This window comes from Microtus ochrogaster, unplaced genomic scaffold, assembly GCF_000317375.1.
Source record: "Microtus ochrogaster isolate Prairie Vole_2 unplaced genomic scaffold, MicOch1.0 UNK13, whole genome shotgun sequence".
NCBI classification, from domain to species: domain Eukaryota; kingdom Metazoa; phylum Chordata; class Mammalia; order Rodentia; family Cricetidae; genus Microtus; species Microtus ochrogaster.
In genome coordinates, this window is record NW_004949111.1 from 5,439,913 (window position 1) to 5,457,277 (window position 17,365).

The window sequence follows — 17,365 nt, forward strand, 5'->3', positions numbered from 1 at the left end:
GTACAATTCTTCTTATTTCGGGATCCCTGGATTCTAGTGATGTCATGTTGCCTTTCAGGTTGTTGGAGGAATTTTTGCATTGGCACCTCCCCATCTCTTCCTTCAAATGGAGCCAGGAGAGGCCTGGTATCTTGGTCCAGTCCTTGCTGTGACTGACTCTCTGGGTGTATCTCTTCAGTGTAGAAGCAGGAACTGTCCAGTCCAGATGGAACTCCTCAGCAGCAAAACATGGGTGCCTGGTAGTCCATTGACCCGCGGACAAAAGAGGGAATTTGGGCGGTGACGAGTAGAACATAGGACACCCTGCCGACAAGCTTTAGGTGCGCGTGCTCCCTTTTGGGGTTCCTTGTGGCCTGCCAGCTAGGCAGGCACTCACCTCTCTGGGTCGGTAGCCTTAGTGTAGGAGCAGAAAATTAACTGTTCCTGAGCAAAGGACCTCGCAGAAAACACATGCTTGGGGGGCGGTGTTGTGTGTAAGAAAGACAGCCCTGCAGAGGGAGCTGGGGGAGAGGGGTTTGTGCTCTCTTCCGGGACAATCCGCCCCTGGATAGCACACACTCACCTGTCCAGATGGATCTCCTCAGCACCTAAACAGGGCCGCCTGGTAGCCCAATGATCCGGGAACAAAAGGTGGTTTTTTACATATTGCCTACCATTGCAAGAAACGTGGTTTCTTCAAAATGTGTGTGCCACACTTCTTTTGGGAGGGGTTGTCTTCTTCTTTTATGAAACCGCTCCTTGAATTAAATTTGTAATTTAGAAACATTTAATTTTGTTACTCCTGTCTAGGACTTTTAAGTAACATCTAAAACATAATTGCTTTATAATGGTCAAATAAAATTTCCTGACCCAAAAATACTTATATCAAATTATTATATTTTCAAATATAATAAAATTTATACATATATACTTATTTATTAAGGGGTGCAATGGGGGAATGGACTCATGGGTACAACACAATGTGTAACCAGTTTCAGAGCCCTTCTCTTTTGCCAAAGGGAGCTATGAACTGTCCAGATGCTGCTTCATACCACCTGACCTGGTCTTCACCATCCAAGTGAGACTGCGACTTTCCTCTCTCTTCTAATATGTGGTCACATCTGCAGACAAAATGCCATACCTTAGCATTGGTACCCCAAGGCTACTGGCAAAATGAGTTCCTACAACACTTGTGGATCAAGACTTTTAAATTTCAACATTTCTGTTTAATTATAAATATTAAATACATGAAAAATGAAATACTTTGGAATCTGAATCAGTACAAAAGTGATCAAAAGAATTCTTATTCTGTCTCAAATCTTTTATTTATATTCACCAACATGTACCATATTTCTTTATGTGGATCACAAATTGTTAATATAATAAATCATTTCATATAAGTACATTAGTTGCTAGTTCTGGTTTAATTTACCCCTTAGGACCTTTTGCCAGTGCATTTTAATCATTCCCTTTGTCCAAAAGGGTAAGTAACAGTGAAAATTTTTGTTATAGGAATTTCAGATAGCAGGCTAATAGGAAAAAATCTTTTATTTTATGCTATTATTGGTTAATAGAAGTATAGGGGAGGGGTGGGTAGGTGGGGTGAGCGCATCTGTGTTCACAGGTGCATGTGTGAGCATATATGTGTGAAACTGGGGATGGTGCCAGGAATCATCCTTTATCTCTCTTCTACACTATTCATTGAGTCAGGGTCTCTCAGTCAAACCCATATCTTGTTGATATGCCTACTCTAGCTAGCTGCCTTACTTTAGGGTTCACCAGTGCTCACCTTCCAAAGCTAGAAGATTTTTCATACCCTCTTGGCATTTTACATAGTGTTGAGGAGACTTACAAGAAGCAGTAAGCCATCTTCCCATCACCAAGATCATCACCCTATTATGTAGAGGCCCCATATTCTGCTTACATATAGAGTCAGCCAGAGAAATATCAAAAGGTATTTGTTATGCTTATCATCTCATTTGATGCTCCTACTAATCTTCTAAAGAAAAGAGACAGAATTATAGCTAACAAGTGGAGAATACAAAACTGAAACCCAAAACTCTGACTCCTTGTAATGTTCTCCATACTATAAGAGTGGTTTTAAACACCTGTTTGTTCATTGTTCAAATAAAACGTTTTAAGTAACTCCATGATAAATAAAAGGGATAAACATATATATTTGTTTAAAATGGATTTGAGGGTACAGAGACATAATTTACCACTTCTATCTGTTCCTTTTCCCAGCTTTAAAGATCTTCCTCAAAGCATCGTACCATCTACAACAGCTGCACAGTACCCTGCAACTGTATAGTGCACCATTTCCAAATATTGACCAAGCTACTTAATAATCAATTGCATGGTCTCATTCAACCTATTTAATTCATTAACAGTCATTTTCTCCATTTCATAATAACTTTAATACTGTTTATAGATTATGATAATTATAAATGTTAAAGAATTAACGTAAAATGTATCATTATTGACCAGTTAATGGGTAAATAAATAGTTGGAAATTTCCAAAGTTGCTTTCTTCGTGTGTTGTCAGTAAAATATATTACTAAAGTTTACAATTCTCATTAACTTGTGTAATTCTATGTGTGAAGAATAAAAAAATAAATCAGGCTTTTGTGAGAAATCTTTTTAAAAAGTATGAAAGATTTTTATTTAAATGGGAATATTTTGTACAAATTCAGAAAATTTTTAAGGTTTATTTTAAAATATAAATTTAAACATGTTAAAACTAAATAGTAAATAGAAAAGAAAGATATAAGAAAACTACAGAAATAGAATATGTTTTGGTAAGCTAGGCTAAAGAGGAAAGTGCCATTTTATAAATAAATAAGATAGTTCTCCTTAAGGAAAAGGACTCAACTATGTTAAGTGGGAAAAAGTCAAGATAGGACCCACAGTAAGATTACAAAATTCAAAATTGAGTGAATCACAGACTTTTGGAGGAAAATCCTAGAAAAGTTTATATGAATTAATTAATGATTTAAAGAATTTTGTCAGGCTGACATTAATTGTACTAATTCAACAAATGAAAATTCATACATTTACAATAGCAAAGTCTTCTTAAGTTTTTATCTGATCCCACTAATTATCAGAAAGTCCAGACTTGTGTTCTTTGTAAATAAATGTTTGTACTTGTTTTCTGAAAACCTTTTATTTATTTATTTGTTTATTTTTTGGTTTTTCTCTGTGGTTTTGGAGCCTGTCCTGGAACTAGCTCTTGTAGTTCAGGCTGGTCTCGAACTCACAGAGATCCTCCAGCCTCTGCCTCCCAAGTGCTGGGATTAAAGGCGTGTGCCACCACCGCCTGGCTCTGAAAAGCTTTTAAACTTTTGATTAGTTAAGGCACAAAATGTATTTTTTAAATAAAGAACTGAAACTTCGTAGAGTTAAAATTTTTGTTTGTTTTCTATTCTGCTTGTTTTGAAGCCTTCTGAACAGAACTTTATGCCTTAAACAAAAAGAAGAGTTGGATAACAACACTGTTCAAATAAATGACTATTTTAGATGATTAAATTGTTTGCTATCTTGTCTGTCTATACACAGACATACATGCCTGAATAATGTCTAAATTTTATGGGAAAGTTTAAAGAATTAAAGGTAGATATAGCTACAAACAAAGTAAAAATAAATGCTTTTATCTAGTTGACATTGTATGTGGCCCTTAAACATATTAAGCAGTCAATACAGTTTTTGACATTTCAGAATTGATTCAATTGAAATGTGAGTATTTTACTATTTTGAAAGTTTTACATTTTTTTATTATTATCATTACTCTATGTAAATCTGCTAATGGAACAGTCAAACAACTGCAATTATCCTTGTGAACTGCGTGAGGGGAATCTAAATTTTATTTCAAAATTAAAATCTAACTTAATTTATAAATGCCAAAGACATAAATGAAAACTTTTTTTGTCTTTCCACATTATCATAATTTATTGAATAACAAAAAGTTCAAAAGTTTTAGTGTTTTGGGTGACAGCTGATGGGGGAGAGTCTTCTGTTTTGTGTTAATTTTATTGGTTAAATAAAGAGACTGCCCTGGCCCTTTAATAGGACAGAAAATTAGGTAGGCGGAGTAAACAGAACAGAATGCTCGGAGAAAGAAGCTGAGTTAGTGAGTCGCCATGATTCTCCCACTCCAGGCAGATGCAGGTTAAGATCTTTCCTGGTAAGCCAGCTCATGGGCTACACAGATTATTAGAAATGGGTTAGGTCAATATGTAAGAGCTAGCCAATAAGAGGCTGGAACTAATGGGCCAGGCAGTGTTTAAAAGAATACAGTTTCCATGTAATTATTTTGGGGCATAAGCTAGCCATGCGGGCGGTGATGTGCTGGGACGCAGCCCGAAGCTCCCTATCACAACAGACAGCAATATTTCATATAATCCATATATGTTGGCAGCCAAAGACAGTAAAGTTCTTTTATTACAGTCCTAAGTAACTAATATTAACTGTCATGTGTCACAGACTATTTATATGCATACATACTTACATACAGATATATGTGTAAACATATATACACACACACACACACACACACACACACACACACACATGTGTAGTGATGAGGTGAGCAGGCCTGCTTTTTGTCCTGCCCAGCTCCCGCATGGTTAACTTAGCCCCGGAAATAATAACATAGAAACTGTATTCATTTAAACACTGCCTGGCCCATTAGTTCTAACATCTTTTTGTACTGCCCAGCTCAGGCATGGCTAGCTTAGCACCGGAAATAATAACAGAGAAACTGTATTCATTTAAATACTGCCTGGCCCATTAGTTCTAACCTCTTATTGGCTAGCTCTTACATATTGATTTAACCCATTTCTAAATCTGTATTGCCACTTGATTGTGGCTTACTTGGATGAGTCTAACTGGTGTCTGTTCTGAGAGGAGAACCATGGCGTCTGCAACACTGGCTTCTACCCAGCATCCTGTTCTGTCTACTCTGCCTACCTAATTTTCTGCCCTATCAAAAGGCCAAGGCAGTTTCTTTATTTAACCAATGAAATCAACACAAAACAAAAGACCCTCCTACATCGTGTGTGTGTGTGTGTGTGTGTGTGTGTGTGTGTCTGTGACTAGCAGAATAAATATAAGTTATAGAGGCTGAAAGAGCTTCAAGTTGTTTCAAAAACCTGTGTTAATATGATTGTGAACCCAGCAAGTGCTAGGAAAAAGCTGAAGGTAGAATTGAAGAGGAAACTTCAGAATTCAGCTGTGAGGTAAAAGGGAACAATGGTCTGGAGCAGAAAATGGGAGGTCTGGTTAATGTTCTGATAGCAGGCAGGTGGACAGACATGTGGGACAGACAGGTGAGTAGACTGGGGACCCAACTGAGCTAGAGTCCCAGGAACAGTGCTGTCATTTTTGATACCTGATGGAAAAAATAAACTCATCAGGCATAAGCTTTTGTGGAGCTTTACACAAACACCTCACCATAATAGCTGTCTGTCACTGTATGGGGTTCAGATGGGAAAGTTTCACAGTTTCCTTAGTCTAGTATGTCATATAAGTTCTTGGACATGGCTCCCTTCTATGATTTTAATATACCCATATGTCCCTGAGGTCTTAATTAAGTCTCATAAACCCACAGGGCAGCTCCTTTTATGCTCCTAGAAATAACAAATTTTGCAGTCTGGCCTAGGTGTGTGCTTACCTAAGAAATGGTGCATTTAGGAGGGCATCCTTCCCTCCTAAAGTGGGGTTAAAAGCTCCTTGTGAAATGGAGTTGCCTAAAACAAAGCACATCCTGTAAAAGAAACATTATTTCTTATATAGCAGACATTTCTTGGGACGACACAACAAGAATCTACTTGCAACCTAAAGGGAGCTCCCATGACAGATGAAAGTAAGTATTGCACCAAGGGTACCTTAGTTCAATCAATGATTTTTTTCTTTTGTACTGGAGTAGCTAAAATGAGTATTGGTGAGCTGTTGCTTACAAGAAGCATGGCTATCTCAATAAAAAGCAGCTCCATCACCAAAAGACCTATTCAAAAATGGGTAATGACTTCAGAAAATCCTGAAACCTTCACATAATCTATATTCAAATCGATATTAAATACTGGAGTTGCTATTCAATCAGAACATATTATCTATCTATCATCTATCTATCTATCTATCTATCTATCTATCTATCTATCTATCTATCTATCTATCTATCTTCATCATCATCATCATCATTTATCTATACTTTATCATTTTTGCTAACAATTCTTCTGTCCCAACAACTACTTACTCTTTTTTTCCTTCCCTTTGCTTCCCTTCCTTTTCTCCTTCCCTTATTTTCCCCTTCCTCTTCTTTTTTGTTTTAACCACTAGAAAAGGGTCCTGGAGAATATTTCAAATTCCTAGTCATTTGAAATTTGTTTACCTCCTGAGGTTCACCGCCACTCCCTTTCCTTTCTGAAGAAAAGGTTTCAATTTGAAAGGAATGTTGCAATTAGAAACCTGCCAGCCTGAACTGTATTAGAAAACAGGGAGTAACAGAGTAGGTGAGAGTAGCCTGATTTTAACAGTAAGCAAAAATATGAAAGTGATATCCTAATTGTTACTTTCTGGTATATTAAGGATTTTTGAAGAAAAATGAATGTGTCAATTATTTAAGCATAATCAATGTAAAAGCATAAAAATATTTTGTCGTTTTTCCTTTTTTAATTTTATCTTATTTTTTTTTAAAAAAAAACAAACTATCTTTTATTTTACATACCAGTTCTAGCTCCCACTTCCTCCCCTCCTCCCGTCCCCGTCACCTCTTCCCCACCCCACCGCCATCCACTCCTCAGAGATGGTCACGTACATAATTTTGGGGATGATCCAAGGGCCTCCCTACTATATCTAGGCTGTGCAATGCATCCATCCAAAGAGAATGAGTTTCCAAAACGCCAGTACAAGCAGTAGGGATAAATCCTGGTGCCACTGCTATGGGCCCCTCAGTCTGCCCCAGCCATATACAACTGTCATCCACATTCAGAGGGTCTAGTTTGGTCCTATGCTGGTTCCATCCCTGTCTGGCTGGAGTTGGTGAGCTCACATTAGTTCAGGTAAACTATTTCAGTCGGTATCCTCATCATGGTCTTGACCTCTTTGCTCATAGTCTCACTCCTCCCACTCTTCCACTGGACTTCGGAAGCTTAGGCCAATTCTCCGCTTCGGGTCTCTGCCTCTGTTTCCGTCAGTTGCTGAATGAAGGTTCTATGGTGATATTAAAGATATTCATCAATCTCACTACAGGGTAAGGTCAGTTTGGGCTCCCTCTCTTCTATTGCTTAGGGTCTTAGCTGAGGTCATCCTTGTAAATTCCTTGGGATTTTAGTGTCAGGTTTTTTGCTAATCAAATAATTGATCGCTCAATCAAAATATCTCTTTCCTTGCTCTCATCTCTGTCATTCCTCCATCTCAACTATCCTTAAATAGTTCTCTTAAATTCTCCTGCCCCCTCCCTTTTTCTCCTCTTCTTTCCTTTCCACACTCCCTTCTTTACCCATCCCCATGTTCCCAACTTTGTCAGGCAATCTTGTATATTCCCACTTTCCAGGTCGATCTATCTATGTTTCTCTTAGAGTTTACCTTGTCTCTTAGCTTCTCTAAGGACTCATCCTTTGCTTTACAGCTAGTATCCACTTATGGGTGAGTACATACCATGTTCATCTATACTATGTTCATCTTTCTGGGTCTGGGTTAGCTAGCTCAGGATGTTTTATTCTAGTTCCATCCATTTGCATGCAAATTTCAAAAAGTCATTGATTTTTACTCTCAGTAGTAGTACTCCATTGTGAAAATGTACCACATTTTTTTTATCCAGTCTTCAAATGAGAGGCATCTAGGTTGTTTCCAGGTTCTGGTTATTACAAATAATGTTGCTATGAACATAGTTGAACAAATGCTTTTGTCATATGATAGGGCATCTCTTGGGTATATTCCCAAGAGTGGTATTACTGGATCTTGGGGTAGGTTGATCCCGAATTTCCTGAGAAATGGCCACACTGATTTACAAAGTGGTTGCACAAGTTTGCATTCCCACCAGCAATGGATGAGTGTACCCCTTACTCCACAGCCTCTCCAGCAAAGGCTATCATTGGTGTTTTTGATTTTAGCCATTCTGACAGGTGTAAGATGGTATGTAATTTAAATATATATATCTTTGTAAGGTTGGGTTTCCTCACTCATGATTATTTCTGACTCCATTTGTTTACCTGAAAACTTTATAGTTTCACACTTTTTTGCAGCTGAACAATATAATATTGTGTATATGCACCACACTTTCATTATCCATTCATCAGTTCATAAACAACATCTAGGTTATTTCCATTTCCTGGCTATTGTGAACAGAACAAAAACAAACAGAAGCAACAATCCCTGTAGTAGGGTATAGAATACTTAAGGAATGTACTCCAGAGAAGTACTGCTGGCTTCTATAATAGGTCTATTTAAAGATTTCTGAGGAACCTCCACACTGATGTCTATAGGGGCTATACCAGCTTAGACTTCCACTAAGAGTGATGGAGTTTTCTCTTTTCCACACACTCATGCCAGTATTTGCTGCCTCTTTATATTTTAATCTTAGCTATTCTGACTGGAATAATATGAAATCTCAAAGTAGTTTTAATATGCATTTTGTGAAGGCCAAGAAAGTTAATATTAAAAAAAAAACTTCTCAGACATTTGTATTTCTTTTTGCTCTTTTTCTAGAAGTCTCTGTTTACGTCTATGTTCCAGATTTTAACTGAGTTGTTTTCTTTCCTGGTGTTTAGATCCTTTTATTTCTTTGCATATTCTATACTTGGGTCATCCGTCAGATATAAATATGTGTATGTATACAGCCAGAAAGAATTCCTTTCTCATTCTACAAGTTGTCTCTTCACTTGAATAATGATGTCTTTTTTTTTGTTTGTTTTACAGAAGCTTTTCAGTTTCTTGACATCCATTTATCAGTTGATGGTTTTAATGCCTGAACTACTTCTGTCCTATTCATAAAGTCACTTTCTGTGTCTATGAGTTGAAGTGTTTTCCCTACTTTATACTCTAACTGATTCAGGCTAACAGGTGTTAGTTTGATGTTCTTGATTCATTTGAATTCGAGTTTTGTACATGATGAGATATAAGGAATCTAGTTTCATTCTTCTACATGTAATTATTTAATTTAACCTGCAGCATTTTTTGAAGATTTTGTCCTTTTCTCCTATGTGCATTTTGGATGTTCTTATAAAAAAAATGAGGCTGTCATAGTTGTGTAGGCTTATATTTGGGTCTCTAGTTCTATTCCATTAGTCAAATGTGCCTGTTTTTTATGCCAGTATCACAGTGCTGTTATTACTATAGCTCTATAATATAACTTAAGATAATTGAGATAATGATACTTCCAGCAGGGTTTTGATTGTTAATAATAGCCTTTGGCAGCTGAGCCGTATCCCCAGCCCTGCCAGCAGTGTTTCTATTGCTCAGTATTGTTATGGCTATCTTGGATCTTTTGTACTTCCATATGAATTTTAAGAATATTCTTTCATTTTGTCTAAATAATTGCATTGGACATTTTATGAGGATCACATCGAAGTTATAGATTACTTTTGACAGTATGGCTATTTCACCAATAATATACTTATCAATCTGTGAACATTAGAGGTCTTTCTATCTTTTAGAATCTTCTTTATCTTCTTTTTTAGTATCCCTTTATTGTTGCTAGTGATGAGCTTTTTGCTTGTTTGCTTGAGATAGGGTCGCTCTATGTAGCTGTATGTTCTTCTGGAACTCATTATGTAGATTAGGCTGGTGTCAAACTCACAAAGGTCCACCTGCCTCTGTAGCCAAAATGCTGGGATTAAAGTCATGCAACACTATGCCTGACTTTCTCCAATAACCTAAAGATTTCATTGTCCAAATATTCCATTTCCTTTGTATATTTGTTCCAAGATATTTTTAAAGGCTACAGTGAATGGGATTGCTTGCATGATTGATTTTTTGCTACATTTGTCATTGGTATATGGGGCATTTTATAGATCAGGAATTTTTAAAGATTGTTTCTATTTCCCTGGTTGTTATGGGTCTCTAAACTACTTCATTTTGATTTAAACTTGGTAGATCATATATATCCAAACATTTATCCATTTCTTTGTTTTTTTCAATTCAGTGAAGTATGAAATTCTTAAATGTCTTTATTAATCATGAGAATTCTGTAAAATTCTCAGAACTTCCTTAGTGTCTGTTTTAAAATCTCCCTTCTCATCTCTAATGTTATTAATTTGAATGTTATTTCTCTTCCTTTCTTTTCATTTTATTAAAGTTTTGTCAATTTTGTTAGTCTTTTAAAAAACAATTCTTCATTTAATTTCTGTTTTTTATTTTATTATCTCATTCCTTTTACTGTCTTGGAAAATTGTTTATCTTTGTTTTTCAAAGACCTTGAGGTATACCACTAAGTCATTAAGTTTTTAATTTGAGAGCTATTTAATCATTTTATGTTGGCAATTAACACTGTAATCTTTTTTTTTTTTGGTTTTTTCAAGACAGGGTTTCTCTGTGTTTTTGGAGCTGGAACTAGCTCTTGTAGACCAGGCTGGTCTCGAACTCACAGAGATCCCCCTGCCTCTGCCTCCCAAGTGCTGGGATTAAAGGCGTGCGCCACCACCGCCCAGCTGTATTCTTTTGAGTAGTTTTGGTTTAAACACTATTTTGTTAGGTGTAAGAATATATGTATGCTTGATTTTTAGATCATTCATTCAGAATACATCTGTGGTTCTGTTTGTTCTGCTTAGATTTTTGACAAGATAGTGTCATCCAGGAAGGGAGAATCATGCATTAAAAGAAGACTTCTATCAGGTTGACCTGTAAGCAAGTGGGGGCATCTTTTTGTTACTAATTGATGTGAAATGGCACAGGCTACTGTGGGTAGTACCAGAACTGGGCATGTGGTTCTATGTTTGTATAAGAAAACAAACTGAGCAAGCGGGGAGGAAGGACAACAAACAATTGAGAAGTTATGGGGACCTCTGAGTGCCAGTCTCAGTGTCCTCTTCAGGGCTCAGAAGAAGACTTATATCAAACTCGGAGCTTACATCTGAGGGCAAAGTGAACTCTCCACTTTGTACTTTTCTCCATTAGTTTCTTTATTCGTCTCCTGCTGTTCTCCTCTTATTCTGTAAAGTTTCCAGTTTATATACAAACACAATTCTCTGAGCTTGGACGTTTCTTTATCTTTGAAGGGCTCAAAAGTGATCTATATGATAGACTCCTTTCCTGACTGTATGTCCTGCCAAATGGATAATAATTGCAGTGGGGTAGCTTCTAATGTGTATCTCAGGGAACAAAGCAGATATTCAACTGTGGGAACCAAGGTTATTGACTGGGTGACTAAATTTCCCACTGGAGGTCCCACAGAACCTGAGTTGGGAGTGATCCATTAATCAGTACATAAGAAAGAATTGTGCCCAATAATCCATACTCTGCTGAATCTTGCACTAAGGGAGAGTACTTATGGTATCATAAGTGATCTACTGTAAGAATCAGCCGCTATACAAAAGGTGGTAGGGCCAGCACTTTGCGAATCTAGGTTTATCTCCATCAGAATGCATTAGTTCTGTTGGGTTAGTCTTCTGCTCTATCAGCTGAAATCACACTGCAAGATTTCTATGGATCACAGCAAGAATTATATTCCATGGTCTCTGTTGCAGTTCCTAACTCCAGGTTTCTACCTTGAGCTACTGCTCTGACTTCTCTTCTTTCTTGACTGTAAGCTATATAATGCAAACAAACAACCTCAACATCCCAAAACTCTTCATGTTCCAAATTAGTTTAGTCAGTATTTTATAGCAGTAATTCATAAGCCTAGATAGAACAGGATTTGGTTCCAGGATTATGGGATTTTTCTATGAGAGAGCTAAATATGCTGTTTGAGAGTATTATACAAGAGTTTAGAACATTGGTTTTGGAAAAGCCATTGAGGGCTCAAAGTTTAACTCTTCTGTGGGAGCTTAGATAAATATATATATGTATATATATACATATACATATGTATATATATAAAATACAGGTGATGGAGGCTAGACTTATGAAGTTTCAAAATGAAGGGAAGACTATTAGGGTTGTTTGTGTGATTTATGTGAATCGAAAATCTGGGTTTTACTCTGTCCTTCATCCATCTCAACTATCCCATTCTCTCAAGCTCTCCCCAATCTTCCCCTTTTCCCCTCCTCTTCTCCTGCTCCCCTTCCTTCTACCTCTGCCCCCATGTTCCCAAATTTTGTCAGGAGATCTTGTCTGCTTCCAATTTCCAGGTGGATCTATATATGTTTTTCTTTGGGTTCACTTTATTACTTAGCTTCTCTAGGATCATGAACTATCTTGATCGAGGGAGCTATTTGGGGGTTATCAAGAAACCTGACTCTAGAAAATTTCTAAGGAATCCACAAGGATGACCCAGCTAAGACCAAAAGCAATAGAGAGGGTGCCTGAATTGGCCTTGCCCTGTAGTCAGACTGATAATTATCTTAAATATCACCATAAAGCCTTTATCAAACAACAGATGGAAACAGAGACAGAGACCCACATCAGAGCACTGGACTGAGCCCCCAAGCTCCAGTTGAAGAGTGGAAGGAGGGAAGAGTATGAGCAAGAAAGTGAAGACCATGAGGGGTTCACCCACTGAGACAATGTGCTGAAGCCAATGGGAGCTCACCAACTCCAACTGGACTGGGAATGAACGAGCATGGGATCAAACTAGTCCCTTTGAATGTGACTGACAGTTGCAGACCGAGGGGCCAATGACAATGGAACTGGGATTTGTCTCTACTGCATGTACTGGCTTTTGGGGATGCTATTCTCTTTGGATGTATACCTTGCTCAACCTGAATGTAGGGGGGGGGGCTTGGACTTTCCACAGGGCAGGATGCCTTGCCTTTTCTTAAGATTGGAGGGGAAATGTGGGGAGGGTGTGTGGAGGGAGTGGGAGTAGGGGAGGAAGTGGGAATTTATAGTGGTATTTTTTAAAGTAATAAAATAATATAAAAAAGAAAACAAAAAAGACAATCTGGGTTTTAGTTAGCTGAGGTTGAAGCAATAGCTGGTACTAACAAGAGACTAGCATTACTAAAGCAAAACCTCTGCTTTACTGGGTCGATTAGTGATAGTGATCCAGGACTGAGAAATCAGCTGCCATTAATAAGAGATTGCCATCATTGACATGAATTTTCCTTGCGGTCCTCATATAGAAACTATGATTCCGTGCAGGGGTGCAGGTGGCAAGGCTGTATGTAATGTTGGTAGATGAACTTGGTAATGTGTGAGAGTCTCCTCACATAGTACTGAGTTTGAAGGTAATAAGGGGTCATGAAATGTGGCTCAGGCTAGGAACTGTGTGGCAAGATTATAGTCTGCCAGAAGAAATGGCAGTTGAGATTACTGGTAAAAGTGCAGACTCTGTTGCAATGGAGATACCAGGATACTGGAGGTGCCACTATTATGGGACAGCTGGCAAGTAGAGAAACAGATGTGGAGTAAGCCTACTGGCAGAGCTGTGTGTGCTGAGGATGGCAGATCTGGAAAAGGGCAGCTCCTAAGCTTTTTGGAGTCCAGTATATAGAGAGTGAATCCAGATAGCCTTTACTTGTCTATAAGATACGAAGTACACTGGTGGATGTTAGTTGTGCATTGATTTGATTGCTACTGTACCCTGGATCTTCCTTCTTGTATCAAGAAGTATGCAATTTTATTTTACAGGAGACCATAGTTCAAGATTTTGTACTTTTAAAGAAACTATGGGTAGGTTAAATTACTGAACATTTCAAAGACTGTGATATTTTTAAAGTTATTCTGTGCTTTTTCTTGTGACATTAACAGGAGAATTTAGGGAAAAGCAAGAGATGAAACAGAATTTAATAGTGATATATTTTGTGTAAAATTGACAAGTATTCAATTGTGGTTAGTTTTCTGCCAACTTGGGAGAAAGTAGTATAATCTAAGAAGATGGAATGGCAACTGAGAAAATGCCTCCATCAGATTGAACTGTAAATTACTCTGTGGGTTTCTTCCTCCTGAGGTGGGGAATAGCACTAGTCCAGGGTAGGTGATCTCGGTTTGTATTAGAAAACAAACTGAACAAGACGGGGAAGCAAGCAGGGTAGAATTCCTCCATGGTCTTTGCTTCAATTCTTGACTCCAGTTCTTTAACTTGAGTTCAAGTTCTGATAACATTCAACGATCGGCTCTGATTGAAACAAGTCAGTCAAATAAGCCCATTCTTTAGCAAGACTTTTTGACACTATATTCATCACAGCAAGTCAAAGCAAACTAAGGGACCAATGTTTCCTCCTTAGGTCATTAAGTCAAGTTTATCATTGGTTCTAAGGATGTTAGTGATCACCAGCAAAATACTGTAGTTTGCATCTTCTTATTGGGGAAAAACCATTAATAGCAAGAAGTATTAACTAACAGTAATTGTTAATTCCTGCCACTCTAATGTTTTAATGGTATTGTCTTAGTTTTCTTTTAATGAGATGTTCTGGAATTGCTAAGTGATCCACACAGGTCTATTCACCTTTCTCTTCATACTGAAATATTCCTTCCAGTACTACTTGAGGAACTGGCTTATGAAACCTTAAGGAGGTAGAGTCTCAGCAGAAATACTGTTTCACTGAGGATAGGCTTTAAGACTTCATAGCGTCAGTTCACTTCCAGTTTACTCTCTCTGCTTTGTTTGTGGTTTGGAGATGTGATCTTTTAGGTTTTCTGCTTTGACTGCCTGCTGTCATGCTTCCCTCCCCATTATAGAATCTAACCCTCTGGGACTAGAAACAAAATAAACTATTTTGTCCACAAGCCACTTTTGATTGTAATCTTTTGTCCCAACAACAAAAATAACAATATTTTAGGTAGTACCGAAGAGTGTGACTGAAGCTATGAAGAACTTACCATGATATTTTTTTCCAGAGAAACATGAAAGACTTGAAATTGAGACTAGAAAAGTGAATGCTACAGGTAGAGCTTACTTAATGCATTTATAAAATGCCAGTGAAAGACTGTAGTACTTAGGACAATGCTTATGGTGGAAGCCTAACTTGTTAGCTTTTAGAAAAAAACAAGTGTTCGCTTAACAACCACCTAAAAACCATGTGTGTGATAATTTGTTAAAGCATCAATATCCTTTCTTCCCAAGTCCTGAGAAGTTACATGAAGTTGAGCAAAAAAGTAACAGTAAAGTAACTAATATATGTTAAAAACCCAGTGGAAACTTGGTCTTTACCATGGTTAGAAAGCAATCTGACTTCTTTTTCAAGCAGTATTTTTTGAATATTCCTTCTGTTTGAGCTTAAGATGGCTAAAGTTGAAGCTTTCCTTCCAATTAACATTTTTGACTGCATATTCACAGCAGTTACCTCACTCTCATTTCTGTGAAGGAGCCAAAAGTCCTGTCTATTGATCTTACAGCACATTACATAAAATGCTACCATAAATGTCACAAGTAACAAAAGTGTGACTTTTTTTTATCCATCAACAATAAACACCATGATTGTCCTGTGTGATGATCTATATCTTTGTTTTGTTGACAGCAATGATTCTATAGTTCTATTTTCAATACCTGTGATATTTCTTGGTAAAGAGAGGTTCAAAACTTTCCCATCAAAGAAAATGTAGAGAAGTTCCATGGTATCAAGGATGAAAGGAGCTCTTATGCAACACCTCCAAAAAGTATGCAACCATAAGATATTGTCATTTAAACTATTGATGGGTTTATACAGCCTTATTGAATGCAAAGTGTTTTATTTATTCTTTTCCCATTTTATAATGAATGCCATTTGTTAGGACTTAAAGAATGGGTTAATTTATGTGGCATACTCATATTTGATTTTGACTGTATTATGTGAAAATAGAGGAGACTTATTTAGTTATTTTACAAACTTTTTAATAGCTAAAACCAATGAATTACAATTTGTTAAGAAAAATTTGATGTAAAATAGAAACTCTTGGTGACAGTGACATGAGTCACAAACTTTGTAATATGTCACATTTAGAAGATAATACCTTACTAAACTTATTAAGAGAATGCCCAGAATAGTTTTCATGGAGGTTGTCTTCTGGCTGCTCAGAATTCTTCGAGCTCATGCTATTTTGCTCATATTGTCAGTTTTTGAAGTCAATGTAGTCATTGTAGTCAATATAGTGAAATAGAAAACAAATTTAAAACTAACATCTGTTCAAATGACAGCTGGATAAATATTTTATTAAAACAATTAATTGTTTGGTGATGAGTATCTATTCAACATCAGAAAATCAGTGTATTGTATATATCCAAGGAATTCACTGCTTGTTTAATCGGTTTGGGTATATTGAATAAATGATAAAATAGCAATTTATGACATTTCAGAGTTTTACAATGTGCAAAATTGGTACCTTTGTTGGGTACCTATTTCCTTCTCATTAAAATAATTCCTGCAAGAGGGCATAAGAAGCCTTTTAAATCTCAGAAATTGTAGGAAAATTAAGGGGCTATGGAAGCTCAAGAAGAAACTTATAAAAATCAAAAGACATCTCTCTCAGTGAGTATATATAAGCAGTAACTCCAATACTGTATTCTTTATCATAAGTCATCACTACTTTTGAATAGGACCTTATGGTGATAGGTTTTTTTTTTTTGAGTAGCCCATACTTCCAAAAATAATCACAATAAACTCATTAGTTCACCAAAATAAATTTGATTAGAAACAATTCTTTGGTATTTTGTTCATGTACTGTGTGGTTGAATGATTTTTTTCCTGTATCTTCCCTGGAAATGTTGTGCAACAGACAGGAAATTTTGTGAATCTTTTAAAACTTTTTGCAGTAATTCACTTTTTAAATTTGTTAGATTTTTTTTAAAAAAAAATACCAATCCCCCCTCCCTGACAATGTGTAGAGTTGCCACAAGCCCCTGCCATTATACTTGCAAGCTATGATGAAATGTGCTTTAGAACTCTGAGCCAAAAACAAACATTTCTTTAATTTGTTCTTTCACAGTATTTAGCACAGTAAATGGAAAAGTAATCAATATAGCCAACTATCTTTATCTGCTAAAAAACAGAAAAAAAAAGACAAAAAAACAGAATGGAAGAAGGAACACAGCAAAACTATCTCCTGATTTTTAAAAAATTTATAAAACAAAATGTACAAAGAGTTTCAGGACCTTTTACTAGGTAACTCTTTAAAATAAGTAGAAGAAATGCATATATATATATATTTCATTCTTGTTATGGTAAATTTATCTTAAAAATAAAGATAATTACAAAAAAAAATACCAATCCAAGTTTCCACTTTCTTCCCTCCACACACCCTTCCACCCCACTCCCATCTAATCCTCAGAGAGGGTAAGGCACATTGCCTTCTTAAAGGTTCAAGGCCCTCCCTACTA